Here is a 15,891-nt window from a genome sequence, read left to right on the forward strand (position 1 = left end):
CACAAACACTGCAACCCAAAAAATACAATTCCAGTTGTGTGCCTTAGAGATACTCTGTGCTTCACAGATAAGATTATGTACAAAAAAAGACTATATTTATTAAAAAAAGACTAGAAGGATGAATACCAAATTCTTGATAATGGTTGTCACCTGGAGAAGGAAATGCAGTTGTGGTACTTCAACTTGGTATATATTTTTTTCAACTTGATATATTTTTTAACATACAAGACAAAAAAGAACAAGAAAAAAACTGAAGAAAATATAGAAACAGTGTTTGTTATATTTTTCTTTGTACTTTTCTGTATTTAATTTTTTTCCAAAGTTAAAAAAGATAGCCATCCATGCATTTGACTAGTACAATCAGCATACTTTAGTCCTTCAGTAATTTTCTGATTTGCATCTTTCCAGTCCCAAAGCACGTCGACTTTCCTTTATGATACCAACAGGTTTCACCACGACTAACTTACCTACTCGCCTAGAGCTGGTTATAAGCCCTGTGAAAGTGGTGCTGATAAGGCCTGACAATGTGGGGAATTGTAGAAGAGGCCTGGAATCTTTCTGTTTTTCATAGCATTTCATAGAGTTGGAAAATAGCCTCAGGGGTCATCTAATATATTTCTTTCATTTAAACGAGGAAATTGAGGCCTTGAGAGGCTTGTTCAAAGTCACCTGCTAATTAAAGGTAGAGTAGGGACCAGAATCTGGGACACCTGATTTTCCAGTAACAAAAGCATTGACATATGGGGATTAATGTAGGTTCTACAGATCCTTTCTACAGAGCCCTCAACTGTGGACAAGCAGGCACCCAACACAGGTTTGGTATTATGGAGATGGCCATTAGGCCAGCAACGCTTTAAGAGACTGGAAGGAGAGAAGTGAAAAGTCTGTCTCATCACTACATTCTATGAAGAAGTATAGCATAGAGGTTAAGGGGTTTGTCAGAAGTCTCTCGTGCTGGGTGTATATCCTGGCTCTGCCACTGCCAACTATTTTTCCTTGGCTGTTATTTAACCTTTGTGCCACCGTAAAAGTGAGAATAATAATAGAACCTATTTCAGGAGCTATAATGAGAGCTAAAAGAGTTAATAATGTAATAGATGAGAATAGTGTCTGATCTATGTGTTAAACAAATGTTATTGAACAAACTATTGAGGAATATTTAATTATGGTTCTGCCATCCTTTGCCTTAACCCACATAACTATCTCTCAAAGCTGTCATTAGTATCTTCCTTTGTATTTGACTTGGATAAGTCTCAGTTTTGTAGTTAAGAAAGCAGAATTCAAAAAGATGAGATCACTTATTTGTCCAGAACAATGTCATAAATGTGTGGTGGTGATTATACTTCCTTTTCATTGTATTTCTTTCAACACTTACTCTTCCCTTTTGGTACACATGGGGCTACATGTGGAGGGTACTGAGCAATGAAATTGACCACAGTAAAGGACTCAGTCTTCGGGGATCTTCAGGGCTGTTAAATAACAGCCAAGGAAAAATAGCTGAAAGTGGCAATACCCAATCCAATACCCAGATTGCTATCATGATGTTCTCCAATCAATGACCAGCAAGTTCTTTAAGTTTTTCAAGAAAGAAATACCCCCCAATTCCTATAGTCATTTTGGCAGAAGTATGTTGAACTTTAACATAAGATGTCCGAGTTCTACTCACTGCCAAATTTGTATCTGTTATATGGAGGAGGTTTCTCAGTCCCAAATCAGTTTCTCTTTCTCTGTATCAATTTATTGAAACTCCTCCTGTTGTAGATTAATCCTGATGTGCCTTTGAGACACCAACTCATTCACTGGTGGAGAATTCATTCCGGGGTTTGCAAGAAAGCTAACCATATCTTTATTTGTTCCTAGTGCCTCTTAACGAAATAATGTAGTTCTTAAAAGATGCATTTCTGTAGAGTAGAATATTATGAATTTCCTTTTTATGGTTGTTGAAAAAAACTTTTACAAACATTATAGTAATTTTTCTTATCTACCTCAGAAAAGATCTATTCTCTAAATCTGAGATAAATTCCTTTGTCAAAATAATAAGAGGGTGATTTCCCTTGTAGTTTTACTTACTAATTTATTCCATAATTTGGGTGTTAGTCTTGCTGTCAGATGAATGCAATCAACTTTTGGACTCAGTTTCTTCCTGTACAGGGGAGAATTTCTATTCCAAATTCCCTCTTAATTGCCTCTTTTGCACACACCTACATCTTATTTTCATTTGTGCCTAGCCTAGCCCACCACAACCTATAATTGTCCAGCTAAATAATGTTTTTTAAGATTTGATGCTTCCAGGTACCAAAATGATTTAGATTTAAAGCTGCAGGGGATAGTTAATTGATATGTGAATACTGAAATATTTCAAGCCCTTCGAAGCTTAAACCTCTTGCATGACAGATGACAGAAATTGACCACAGTTGTTCAGTGTGGAAGTAAATGCTAAGATTAGTCATTTACAGCATGCAGTTTTGTGGAAGTGGTGTGCACTCTTGTATCCTATGGTTATTTCTTCCCTTTTTGCCATTGTTATCTTGGTCCAAAATGTCCTTTTTCCTTTGATGCTTAGCTTTCTGCTATGTACTTGTTGTCATTCCATGAGCCATGGTTCTCAGGTTGAGCTTCTTAAAATTTCACCTGCCTGGGATCTATCCCAGACCTACTGAATCAGAATCCCTGGGGGCAGGGCAGGGTATTTGTGTTTTTAAAAACCTATTCAGGGCATTCTGATGCTCAACCAGAGTTGAGAACCCCTCTGTCGTATTGTCCAGGTTAGAAATATTTTTGTTTGTAAATAGTTCAAACCCGCTCAAGCTGTCATAACAAAAAAGAGAAATTTACCATAAGAAAGCAGGAGAATCTTGCAGAACCCTAGGACATGAGATCCATCTGGGCTTCCTAAGAGACCAGAGCCTGGAACTGGAGCACTGACAAGGACCCAGGCAGCTAGTCCCTGCTTCGCAGGTGTAGCCCTCTGCCTGTCTAGCTTCCTTCAGAACCTCGTGGACTCAGAGCTCTGCTTCTCTTCATATATCCGCTTCCTTCTTTTTCTCTTTCTCAGCTGGCCACTTTCACCCCTTTGTGGCCACTTTCACCCTCTTCAGTACCCAAGGTTAAATGCCCTCGGTTCAGCTGACCCATCCAGCCTGACCAGCATCTCTCCATATAAATTCCTTTGAGAAGATCTGATTGGCCTAGCATAGGTGATGTGTCTGCCCTTCACCAATCAGATAACATGGTTCAAACATGGCTGCCAAGGGCCCGCCCAATGTGTGAGCTCAGACTGGAGGCTGTTCAGATATCTCAAAGTATTACTCTACACTTGCCATATTCTTATTCTCCATCTTACCCCAGCATCTATACCTAGTAACTTTATTTCTGATTTCAACTTTATTGCTGATATTTTCACATTTAAGGAAGGTGAGAAGAAACAATTTTCACATATTGGGATTATTTAAACTTGCAGATGCCACTAAGCCAAACATTGAATGTACTGTTCTCTGTGCCTCGTTCTCCCTCTTATAAATATGCATCAGTTTAAATGTTGAGAAAATTAGAGCCTTGGGAAATCTGCTTCTCCCACATAGTAAAAGTTAAAAAGTAGTAGAGTAAGATAGCAATTGAATGGCACAGTCATTTTCCATAATGTGTATAATTTTAATCATCAAAATAAAGAATGTTTAAAGGAATTGGGGGAGGTTATCACATGCAATGCTGAGATGTGACCTTATAATGATCCTTTACAGAAAAGGCTCTTGCTTTTTCTTTGTCTACACAAGGTTGAAAAAGGGGAAATGCTTTTAGGAGGATTATAACATAGTGTCTGGCACAGGGTTAGTATTCAATAGTATTTTTACCAATAGTGTTTACTTAGAAGTATTTATTAGAAATAACTTCCAGGTGGTTTTGAAACATTGGAATGAGTTACCAAGGAAAGTAGATAAGCTTTTATTCTTTCTACTTTTTGTCTTACCACCATCTTGCATATATGGGATAGCCAAAGACATCCATGATACTTGGCTCTCTAAGCAATCAGATTTTGGTAGGGAAAGTAAAATATAAAAGCAATGGGTAACACTCCCACCTTTAGTGTTCAGAGATCTTCACATGCTCTCACTTGTCCCATTTCATTCTTGTAGGGTGAGAAGAGGGAACTAGGGCTCACTGTCTCTCTTTTACTACTGAGTAAATAGAGAGTTAGTCATTCCTACAATTTAAAGTTCTAATTTTGCTGGTATTTTCACCTTCAGGGAAGGTGAGAAGCAACAATTTCCATGTATCAATGGTGACGTAACTTTGTGGATGCCAGTAAGATGAACTGGGCAGAGAGAATGTTAAGATAAAGCAGAATGACTAAAGTAATTGAAAATGAATTTGGTCTCTTTAAAGGGCAACAAGAACCAAGGTGACTATATTTCAGTAAATTTTAATGCAAAAACAATGCATGACATAAAATAAATCATAGAAACATGTATTAGTGAAGCTTGAGCCGTAAGTATGATATAATAGGAAAACTAAAAATGAAAAATGATAGTTGATAAATGGTACTGTATCAGAGTATCTTCATCATTAAATGACACTGTCATTTACAGAATAATTGGCAATTCCTAGAACATATCATATAGCATTAAAGCAGTAAAGGTCTTCATAAAGTTTTGTGAAAGTCTCAACTTTAATATCTTAGGTCAAAGTTAGAATAGAAATAATCTTTAAGTGATGTTTTTGAGTAATTTGTAAGCTTATGATAAATACTATATTATCCAGGGGTGTTGGTTGCAAGTAACAGGTCCAGTGGAGTTTATTGGCTAATGTAATTGGGAAGTCTAAGGGGTGGGTCTAACTGGGTTTCCAACAATACCATCATTGTTTCTATCACTGTTTCCATCTCTCTGCTCTGCTTTCCTCCCGTTGGTTTTACTCTCAGGTTTTACCACATGGTGGCAAAGCAACTTTCCTGGTTCTTATCACTTAGGATCTCAAAAGGCATGAGGTCCTTTTACTTTCTACCTTTAAGTCAGTACCTCAGAAGGAATCCAGTTGGCCCACTGGATCACTTGCCTATCCCTGTGACAGAAAGACAAGGGCCCCAAAGGCGGGGCTGGGCAGTTCTCCAAAGGAAAGGAAGGCTTCTGTTACCAGAAAAGGGGGACAGGGTGTTAAGCAGGCAGAACAGATATCTACCCATACATTACACAATTGCACATCAGGTACTTTCACATCCTGTGGCAAATGAAAAGACTTCTCTAATGAAAAAGAAATGACAGCTTGAAATTTTATAAATAGTGAAAGAAAAAAAATTCAAGGTGCTTTTTAATTTTCTCTCCAATCCCCAAGATTACAACTAATTATTACCTCCTCTTTGCTTCCAAATACTTTGCTTACCCCTCTACTCTGTCACTTGATTATCTTCCTTCTGCAGATCTATCTTCCTGAAATAGGGTGTGAACATTTGAAGAGAGAACTTGGTCTTTTATTGCTTTATCTCCAGTGCCTCGTCCACTGCCTGGAACACAGAAGCCACTTGATGCTTATTGAGTAGTATTGGATTCTATCATGTGACTGCTCAAGTTAAGAAAATAATTTAAAAAATATTTGCTAGACAGGGCATCGGGGGAAGGTCATTCTCTATGAGAAAGGGTTTTCCCTGAGCTGCTCTTGGCCTCTCTCTGCTTCCTCATCGCTCCTCCTCAGAGAAAGTGGAATGGCTTATCTGACTGGGGAGTCGGGGATAAGGAGGGAACTTTTCATATTCGGGCATGGTCTACCACCAGCCACAGAGGCTTGGGAGCTAGTGCCTAATCCAGTTTGGGGAAAGCTCACTGTTGCTGTGCACCCAAACCGTACCTTCCACTTCCTCTCTTACTCTTGATGGGTTCAGAATACAGGTGTGGAAAAGGTATGTAATTTAATGGTCCCTTCAAACCTCACAAAAGAATTTAGAAAGATTCTATAGTAGTCTTTGGATATATGCAGAAAATGAATTTCAAAAGTAAATATCTTGGCATTTTGTATATTGTTTATTTATATCGCATCTTTTTCCAAAACAGATTTAAGATGGCCTCATCTTCGACGTGGTATTCTAATCTATGACATTCAAAAGCCGCAAGGACAGAAAAAGAATTTTCCGAGACACCCTGAAGCATAACTTCAGGTGACACGGTTTCCTAGCCTAGATTTAATCAGGAAGGCTCTGATTCCTTTTGTTGTTGTTGTTTTTAAGCAAAAAATATCCTATTCCTTCTCCTCTATTTCTTCTCATGGTGAATAGTGCCACCAGTTACCCTGTCACCAAACAACAACTTGGGAATCAGCTTAGACTTCCTTTCCTCTCTGCTGCCCCTTCCCCCAAACATCCCCTCCACCATCAAGATTTCCTCCTCAGTGCCTCTCATAGCCAGCCTTACATGCAGTGTCTAAATTCACACTTTGAGTTGTCTCTCGCCTGCACCATCTAGCAGCCCCACTCTGTAGTCCTTCATTCTCTCTTCCGTACCGTGGCCAGAGTGTTCTTTCTACCGTGACAGTGTAATTGTGTTACTCTTGTGTTTGAAATCCCTCAGTGTCTTTTTACTGCCTCTAGGATTTAGTCCAAACTCCTTAGCATACGTACAGGGACCTCAAGTATCTGGCAGCTGCTGAGTTCTCCAGCCATTTCTCCCTGAATGGTTTCTCTCTCAGCCTCATTTTGCCATCACCCCTCCTCCCCCAAAACACATACACTGGAGCTATTGTGCAGGACTCAGAGTACCTCCTATGGGCTAGGCTCTTTCACATTTTTGGGTTGCTTTTGCTGCTCTTCTGCCTATAATTTACCCCTTCCAGCCTCCCCCTGCCCCCAAAACCAGCTCGGCTTTCAAGACTCAACCAAAATGCCACCTCTTCTCTGAAACCTTTTTGACAACTCACCCTCAGGAAGAATCAGGCACTCTCTTCCTGTGTCCCCTTCTGAGGCTTGTAGTCCTCAACACATTTTTTTTTTTCATGAAGTGTCTACAACCCTCTTTGCCTCCAGTAGACTGAAAGATCCTGGGGACTAAGTCCAAGTCTTGCTCCCTTTGTTGCCTCTGACACATAGCACTGTACCTGACACTTTAGCAATGTTCCATAAATGTTTGTTGCCTAAATGCATGTTCATATGTGTGAGAAAATAGCAGTTTAGGAATTTTTGTTAGCAGTATTCCTTTACTTCCTACAACTTTAAGGATACAGAATTAGCTGCTTCCACAAAATGGTTGGGGGGTTGGGGGGAGGGCCTGTATTGCAACGATTTGGCTTTAAGAAGCAGGCTTGAGAACAACAGCTGCCTCTGCCTACAGTGTTTCAGCTACTGATGTGAGCAGCCTTTGTTCCTTGTAGGGTTCAGAGGGCTGCCGGTCACTTTTGGTCTTCGTCTTATAAACACCCACACACAGAAAGATTGCATGGGAATCCAAGCAGAGGATATCTGTGTGGACTGAGAGAGGACTTTTAAAACTTTAGAGAGCCTCATCTTTCTGGAGCAGTTTAAATATGCATCTCCCCAGGGCAGGGATGAAATAAATGAATTTGCTCAATATTCTATCCAGGCTCTGAAAATCAACAGAACAAGAGAGAAGTCAAGAAGCAAAGAATGCTGGTAAAGTCAGCAAATATTTACCAGGTGACCGTTGAGTGGCCCATGCTGTGGGAGGGCACAGACGAAAGTTAAGTGGAAAGGACTCAAATAGTTTACAGTCCAAAGTTGTTAATGTCACTAAAACTATACCTTGTGTGATAGTTTCTGATGATAAATGTAGACTACTTTTATTTTTTTAATTATATAAAAATATAAAATACTCTGCAAAACGTGCACAATTTTCTTACAGTTTATAATGGTTGAAAAGTGAAGAGTCCAGGGTATGCTCATGGTCTAAATCAGAGATTGCTAGCTGGTGCCCACTGGGCCAGAGTCATACAATATTTTCAAATGTTAATAAAACTTAAGAGTTCCTAGTTACTTGTGGTTTCTGTTTGGCTCTTAAATCCATTTGACTTTGTGATCTCAGGTCCAAATGGTTCACGCATGACTTAGTGGTTTGGGGGAAAACTGTACAAAGGCTTTCAACTTTGGATAAGTGGATTCTCATACAAATGCGAGGACTATTTAACTCACTTGTAAGTTCCTAGGCATAATGCATAGGATTGTTTAAAAACAGACAAAAAATAGCTATTGAAGATCAACGTTGCCTTGTTTCATAGTTTAGATCTAGGATCAACAAACCTTTTCTGCAAAGGGCCAGATAATAAATATTTTAGGCTTTCATTGCAGGTCATATGGTCTTTGTTGCAGCCACTCAACTCTGCCGTTGTAGTGTGAGAGCAGCCATAGACAATACATGAACAAATAAGCGTGACTGTGTTCCAACAAAACTTTATTTATGAACACAGGAATTTGAATTTCATATAATTTTCATGTCACAAAATGTTACTTTTCTTTTGTCTTTTTTCCAACTATTTAAAAATGTAAAACCTATACTTAGCCCACGGGCCATACAAAAGCAGGAGGCTGACCTCAGTTGGCTCATAGGCCAAATGGACATTGGATGATTGTCATTGCAAAATCTTGGTCTTAGGCTTTTTAGACCTAATTAGCCCAAAAAGAACAAGCTAGGGTGTTCTATCCTCTGTCTAGTGCAAGGGAATTCTCCTTTCCTCACTTTTTCATATTCAGAGGGAGTTGGGTTGATCTTTCTTTTGAATATATAAGAGCCAAGTTGCTCACCTTGCATTCCCCAAAGCCTCAGAGGCTAGTGCACATTTCAGACAGCCCAGGTGATGAGTGAGCCTGTGTTTTCCATGAGGAACTCTATCCCTTAAGCATCTGTATCCCAGTCATACTTATGCATGGAAAAGGCTAAGTAAAATCTATTAATATCCTAGCTAGAAAGAAAACTATAAAATTACACATATATGCAAGCTTGTGTGTATTCTGCAGTTCAAAGTGTAGTCAGCAAAAAAAGCATGCATGCTATTGCACTGGGAGGAAATCGGTGTCTTTGAAATCAAATACCCTGCCATTGGCATATCCAGGCTTGAAACCCGGCTACAGCTTTTAGCTTCCACCACATGTTTACATTGGAAATCTCTCTGTGCGCATATAGAGTTTGTTCTCTTATGAAATCATGTCTCTAGGGAAGGATAATTTAAAGCCATTTCCGTTTGTTATGTCTGAGCTGAACTAGACTATTAGGGCTTGTTAACGCTGGATAAACTTGAGCCCTATAACTGCCTTCATCTGCAGATTATAGAAACTGTCCAACAAATTGCATTCTGATGTTTTCAGATGAAGGCTAAGCAAGCAAGGGCCTTTTAATTTATATTCTATCACCATGGTTATCTTAGGAATCACAGTTTTGACTTTCACGCCTACTTGGTATAGCAGAGATGATATGACTCTCGAATGTGCCAAATCCAGAGGTAATTGAGACAGTAAGCTACATCTGCATGCTACTATAGCAGACCAAGCAAAGGCTGGCAGTCAGAAAACTGCTGGCTAAGCATCTTTCTTCAGAGCATCCCCCTTCCCCCAGTCTCAGCATAAATCAATGTCGGGTCCACTGAAATATCGTGTGTGGTCTGCATTTAGAAATTTCATTTGAAAATTATATTGTGGCAACCTTGAGACAGATTGATAAAGTAAAACAAGTTTTCTTTAGGCTCGTGTTAAGTAAATAGAATTAAGTGAAGATAGACGATTTCCCTGATTTAGTGAAGGGGAGGTGATGCCTGTCCCAGGGTATCTCACTCCCTCCACCTCCATTCATCAAACCCACTGAACGTACTTACTGTAACATCTATGCTGAAGCATTTGGCTTATTATCATTCTCCATTTTACACAGTGGGATATGAGAAGGTAGGAATTATATTTCTTTGACTTCTTTTTAAAAAACAGTCTCACAGAACCACGAGGACAGCTTCAGTAAAGTCTTCAATAGGGTGGCCTTGGGCAGCAGTGTAACTATACAACATGATATCCCTTAACTCTGAAAAGGAATCCTTTCTTCATGGCTCCAACCTTATTAACAGTGTCTCCGTTGAATTCAGTTCTTTTCAGTAAACCTGTGAAAGGCACTGTCCTAAGCCCAGAGATTGGTGACTGGGGCAGTGGTGGGATATAGAGACAAATAAGACATGGACCCTCTCAAAAGGGACTGTGTATATAAATCACCCTAATTAAGATCAGATTCAAAGCATGCCAAAAATGAAGGGCAGACACAGGTTTGGTTAAATGTTGGTGACATTTAAACTGGGCTTTGAGTGAGAAATAGAGTTTTAACTATCAGGAGGGAGAAGAATCTGCCAGACTAAGGGAATAGCGTGAAGAGAATTCCAAAAGTAGAAAAGTACAGATTGTGTTCAGGGAATGTGGGAATAAGCCCTCCCCTTGCTTCCTTCCTTCTCTCTTTCCTGTATTCAGTCATTAAATAATGACTGCCTGTGGCAAACCAAACAGACATGGCCCCTGTCTATACAAAGCTTACAGTCTAGAGGAGGAGAAGCCCAAGGTATATGACAGATTACAGCTGTGATCCTTACCTCAGAGGAAGGGGGTGCACTGGCTAAGCAAGCACACTACAGGAGAATCCAACATGCTTTTCAGGGCTTTGCTGAAGAGATGTCCTGCAGCTTGAAGGGAGACTAGGCACTGATTAGAGGAGAGCATTCATGAAGACGGTCAGAGTATGTGCAGCATGTGCGAGACACCGCGAGAGTGAGGATACGCGTGGTGTTAGATGCAGCTGACTGGAGAGTCAGAGCAGACCAAGGTGGGGTTTTTGTCCTTATTCTAAGAGCAGAGGGAAACCGTTGACTTGTTTCAAGCGAGGAGTGGGGTGAGGTGATGAGGTTCGCTTTTTGGAATGATCTCTCTAGCTGCAATGTAGAGAATAAATTGTAGGTGTAGAGAGAGTGGGCAGGGAGTCTTGCTGGGGCACATGTGATTATCCAGGTGGGATATGCTGGCGCAATGGTGGTGGAGATGAAGAGAAGGGAATGAATTCAAGGGCTAATTATGAGTTGGCCTTGGAGATGTTGAATTTGAAGTGACTTTGAGACACTGAGAAGGTACACGAAGAAGATATAGGAGTCTGGAGCTCAGTGGAAAGGTCTGGGCTGGAGATAAATATTTGAGAGTCATCTTCCTATAGATGGTAATTGAACCATGAATGGGGTAAGTATTAGTTGAATGAGTGAATTAATTAATGGATGAGATTGGGTGAGGAGAGAGCATAGAGTAAGAAGAGGCCGTAAATAACTGTGTGGTGCTATATTTCTGTAACTATTAATTATCACTTGTGAGGATGCCAAAGTGAATTTTTTGTCCTAGGCCAGCTCTCATGCCTCATATGGACACATTCCGAAAGCTAACAAGAACTTGGGAAATGACCAGGCCTTATCCTCTTGCCCACGTGGAAATACCTCTCCTAACCCTTCCGACTTACCAGTGGGTAGCTCTAAGAGTTCACATAGAAGATGGTTATTTAGATTGTAAAACATTCTTCCCAAAAGAAGCACCTAGGTTCCTAGGCTGATGCCACCAGAGACCCTGATTGACCAGGATCCTTTCTGTGAGACATTATATTCAATAGGACCTTGAGGTACCAGGACAGATTTCCATCAGATTTCCATGCTGCCTTGGGCATGGACCTGGGGACTCTTCCTCACTCTCCTCCCATCCCACTCGCCAGGTACCGGGAGAGGACTGTTCACCTCGTTGTCATTGGGAGGGACTTAGTGGCCTCAGAGATGGAGCTCCAGGGGTTTCTGGGGCACCAACCAGTCAATGAAAACTCCCTGAGGCTCTTCTAGGTCTGTACCTAAACCCATTCACCCCCTTTTTATCTTTTCTGAGGACCCCAAGGATTGGCCTGCCTGTGTCACTTGCTTTTACCACCAGCAGGTAGGAATCAGGTGAGGTCAGGGGAGAGGTATAATGGGGAGGGTGGGAATGGCACTGTTTCTTTCCCCATGTTTAGCCTACAGAGTATATCATAAAACTTTTCTTCATCTTTCTAGTTCCTGAAGCATTCACACAGGAAGTTTCCGAGGGTTTTTATTACTAGCGATGTCAGAAGGCAAGTTGAGAGCAAAACAGCCCCCCCTCTGGGCCTCTTCCCACGCCTCTCCTTATTTTGTGTTGTTTTCCTTAGTCCTGGGATGAACACATATCCCAATTTCTGAGGTCAGTCTTGGTTTACACCTGGTGTCTTGGCATAATTGCCAGTAGCACCTCCTTTCCCTTTAGAAAGTTTAGAAGATAATATATGGCCACTCTGTTTAACTCCATAGAAAAAGATAAAGTGATGCATTGATGGTTGATTAAAATCATCCAAAGATTGAAATCATCTTTGTCTGCGTTTTAGTGAAATGAGATGAGCCAATAGAGTAGCTTCCTTGGTATTTTGTCCCAGAAGCTGGACTGGTCCGCTTTGTGTGTGGGTGTGGGGGACGGGGTAGTGGAGGAGAAGTACTGGAATTGGGGCGATGGTGCTGCCACAGAGGTGTGCCTGCCTTTTCTCCTGTCCCTTCCATCCTCCACAGCCAGGTCTGCTGTGGGAGACTCAGACTGGCACTGGAGCGAGATGAGATCAAAGACCCTGGCTGAGGAAGGAGGGTTTCCAGGCAGCTATGGGGTCAGCAGCAGAGAAGATAACAGTTTGGAGGCAGAGGTGGAGTCAGGTTGTAACAGAGCAGAGAGCCTGTTGTTGGGAGGGGCCTGGGTCCTTGTTGTCTGGTTGTTGCAGCAGGGGGAGGGGAGCACAGAATTGTCAACATTTCACTTAAAATTTATCTGAAAAGTTGCTCCTTTGGAGGAAGACTTTCTCTGTGTCCAGAGAAATAGCTATGCTTCTATTAAGAGGTTTCTGGGCAACTCAGGCCACCCAACTGGTGTAAGCATGTAGGGTAACCTAAGCCCATGGGTCTCTGAGGGATGTGCTTAAATACCACGTACACAATACAAGAACCACTCATGATGTTGAACAAACAGACAGACAAACATGTGACCCTTTCTCATCACCACTTCCATGAAACAAAAAACTATCTAGAAGTGTTGACTATAGTGGTAATGTTTTCTTGACAGAGAGATTACTTGTAAAGTAATGAAGATATTAGAAAAAGAAGTCATAGTCACTACTCTTTGTGGTGCTAGATAGGTGGTGTGCCTATTATAAGAACTTTTATATCTTCTAATACTGTTTTAAACTAAAAAAATGAAATTTGTCACTCCTGGGCACTCAGAAGCTTAAAAGCCCGAATATCTTATGCTGTCTGGTGGAGAAGGTGAGTCATGTCAACCCCTTGGGTAGCTGGAGGTTAGCCTCTGGGCTCACTCATGATTTGAGTAAGAAAAAGAAAACTCAGTGGTAGACTCAGGACTGAATTTTGAATTCAGAGCCCCATTTCAAGCTCTGAGGTCTGAAATGCCTTTGTGGAAGCCTCTTGGTCTCAGTGTGACTCAGTTTCCCTTTCTGTAAAGGAGAATATAATCCCAGTATTAGAGTAGTATCCAAGTAACTTTCAACATTTAGGAAAAACTCCAGTGAAGCAAGCTCTCTGTCCATGGGTGAAACCTTGATACACAGTGAAGGCGACTTGGCCTCGTCATTAGAGGTATGTGGGCAGCCACCAGATGGACCTTGCTCAGGAATAGTAGAGATGGCACTTATGCTTTGGTGAGACTAGTGCAAGTGTGTTTTTATGTACCAATTCTCATATTGCCTATTTTTGGAAACAATTTTTTTTATTTAACTCTTTGTATTGCATAAAGAAAACATTAATACAAATTTCATTGAGTGGTAGGTTAGATCCAGTATCCTCAAAGTCTGTTGAGTATTTTAAAATTCACCTTAATATTTTCTAAAACCCAAATGATTTGCCTGAAAAGTTCAACTCATTATTTTGTTACCAGCTTCATAAATTCTGGAAACAACAGAAAGTAAAGTAGAACTTGGGCTTGTGGGTCTATGAGATTCTCCAATTAAATCCACCCACACGTTTCTGGGGATTTTCATCCACCCTCTCCTATTCTGGATGTTAATAAACTCTTTCTAATATCATCTGGGCCATGAGTCTCTTCCTGGTAAATACCTCCCCAGAACTAGACTGAATAAAATTCGTGGAGCTTGCTTGTCACAGTTTGAGGGCCCAGATTAGTTCAGTGGTTTGTGATTTTTTTCCCTCCAAGATGAAAATAGACAGTGTTATTGTTGTTTTCTGAATTAAAAAAAAAATACTGAAACTATTAAGGAAAAATGAAAAAGTCAATTTAAATCATACCACTGAGAGAGGTAACATTTGGTGAGTAATTCTCCAGATATCTCTCAGAATGTGCATATTTATACTCATACCTGCCATTTTTAGAAAACAAGATCATACTGTACTTGCTGCTTGTAACCTTGTTTTTTTCACTCAACAGTCTGTTGTGGGCAACTCTATGTTCATAAATACAGACCGACACCATTAACTAGAGTGGCTCCCAAGAATATTCCATTAAACAGCTGCGCGGTAACCCGTTTAAGCATTTCCCAATTGTTGGTCACTTAGGTTTTTTCTGTTTTTTTCCTGTCATAAAAAAACATTGTAATGAACATCTTTTTACATATAGATTTCCAAACTTGTCTAATTACGTCCTGAGGATACGTTCCTGAGGATACGTTCCTGAAGTGCTATTGATGGTTATAGGCATGTTTCTGTTTTCGTATGAATTGCCCAACTACCTGCGGGAAGGTATCAATTTGCATGCCCATCAGTAATGTTTGTGAATTCTTGATCCCCCATGGTGTTGGTACACCAGGGGTTACATTTTTTTTCAATGTTTGTGACTCTCTTAAGTGAAAATGATATCTCATTGTTGTTTATATTTGCTTTGCTTTGATTGCTAGAGAGATTGAGCATCTTTTGCATGATTATCGCCCATTTGTATTTTTTCTATTGTGACTTGATTGTTTAGTCCAGTCTGGAAACTCTGGAACGGTTACGGTCTGCTTGGTTCATGGAACGCAGGATCTGGGCTATAATTTATTCTTCAGTTAGATTGCATGATATAAAAGCCTGTAGTAAAGATTTTTAAAACCATTAGAAAGATATTTTAAGAATATTCCATTTTATGATTAACTATACCATGGAGTTTGAATATCCTTAACAAAAGAAGAAATTCCCAGTGCTAATAGGAGATGCCAATTGTAGAGAATGCAAGACTGGGCTGTGCCCCTCTGCCTCAGTCCCAGCAAGTAGTGATAGAATTCTTGGAAACCTTTCCAAATTTCACCCCACCCCGCAGAGGAGTCGCTACAACAGCCGAGCCTACCCTACCTACTTGAAGCTGCCATGGGCCAGCCTCTCCCAGTTTTATGATGCATCTGAAATGAAGTTTTACTGCATCCTCCCTCCAACTCACGAAAAACCACAGGGGAGGAAAGAAAAACAGACCCCACCAAGAGGAACAAGCAGACCTGTCCCAGGCTGAGGAATTGGCTGCTCCATGGGGGAGCGGGAAGGTAAACTATGAAGACATAAAAAGCACACGTCGTCGCTTTAATCTCTTGCATCCGCCCAAAGCCCCTAGAAAGCTCATAAAGTCCCCTTTCTGGGTGATTGGATTCCTTTAGCTTAGGGGCATGCGTCAAGTTTTGTTGTTTTGTGAGGGGGATTAGGGGGAGCTGGAGAAAAGGAGAGCAGCAGTCTCTGGGGCAGAATAAAAACGAAGTCCCCTCTCTTCTTGCTTCGAGGTGGTGAGTGGTCAACACCAACAGCTGCTGCCTGAACACCTGGGGGCTGGGCGGCCGGGCCAGTCAGCTGCCTTTGAGGAGGGCCCAGCAAAGCCTAGTGGGGCTACCTCCCTCAGAAGCCTTGCATAGCTGTGAGTGTTTTCACCTTTTG

General features: G+C 40.9%; 1 protein-coding gene across 6 annotated transcripts in view; it reads left to right on the forward strand.

The window, feature by feature from the left end:
• The window catches only part of RAD51B (RAD51 paralog B), a 648,418-nt gene that overhangs the window by 455,968 nt on the left and 176,559 nt on the right, over positions 1–15,891 (forward strand). The window lies entirely within an intron of this gene.

The sequence above is a fragment of the Diceros bicornis genome, chromosome 24, assembly GCF_020826845.1.
Source record: "Diceros bicornis minor isolate mBicDic1 chromosome 24, mDicBic1.mat.cur, whole genome shotgun sequence".
Taxonomy (NCBI): domain Eukaryota; kingdom Metazoa; phylum Chordata; class Mammalia; order Perissodactyla; family Rhinocerotidae; genus Diceros; species Diceros bicornis.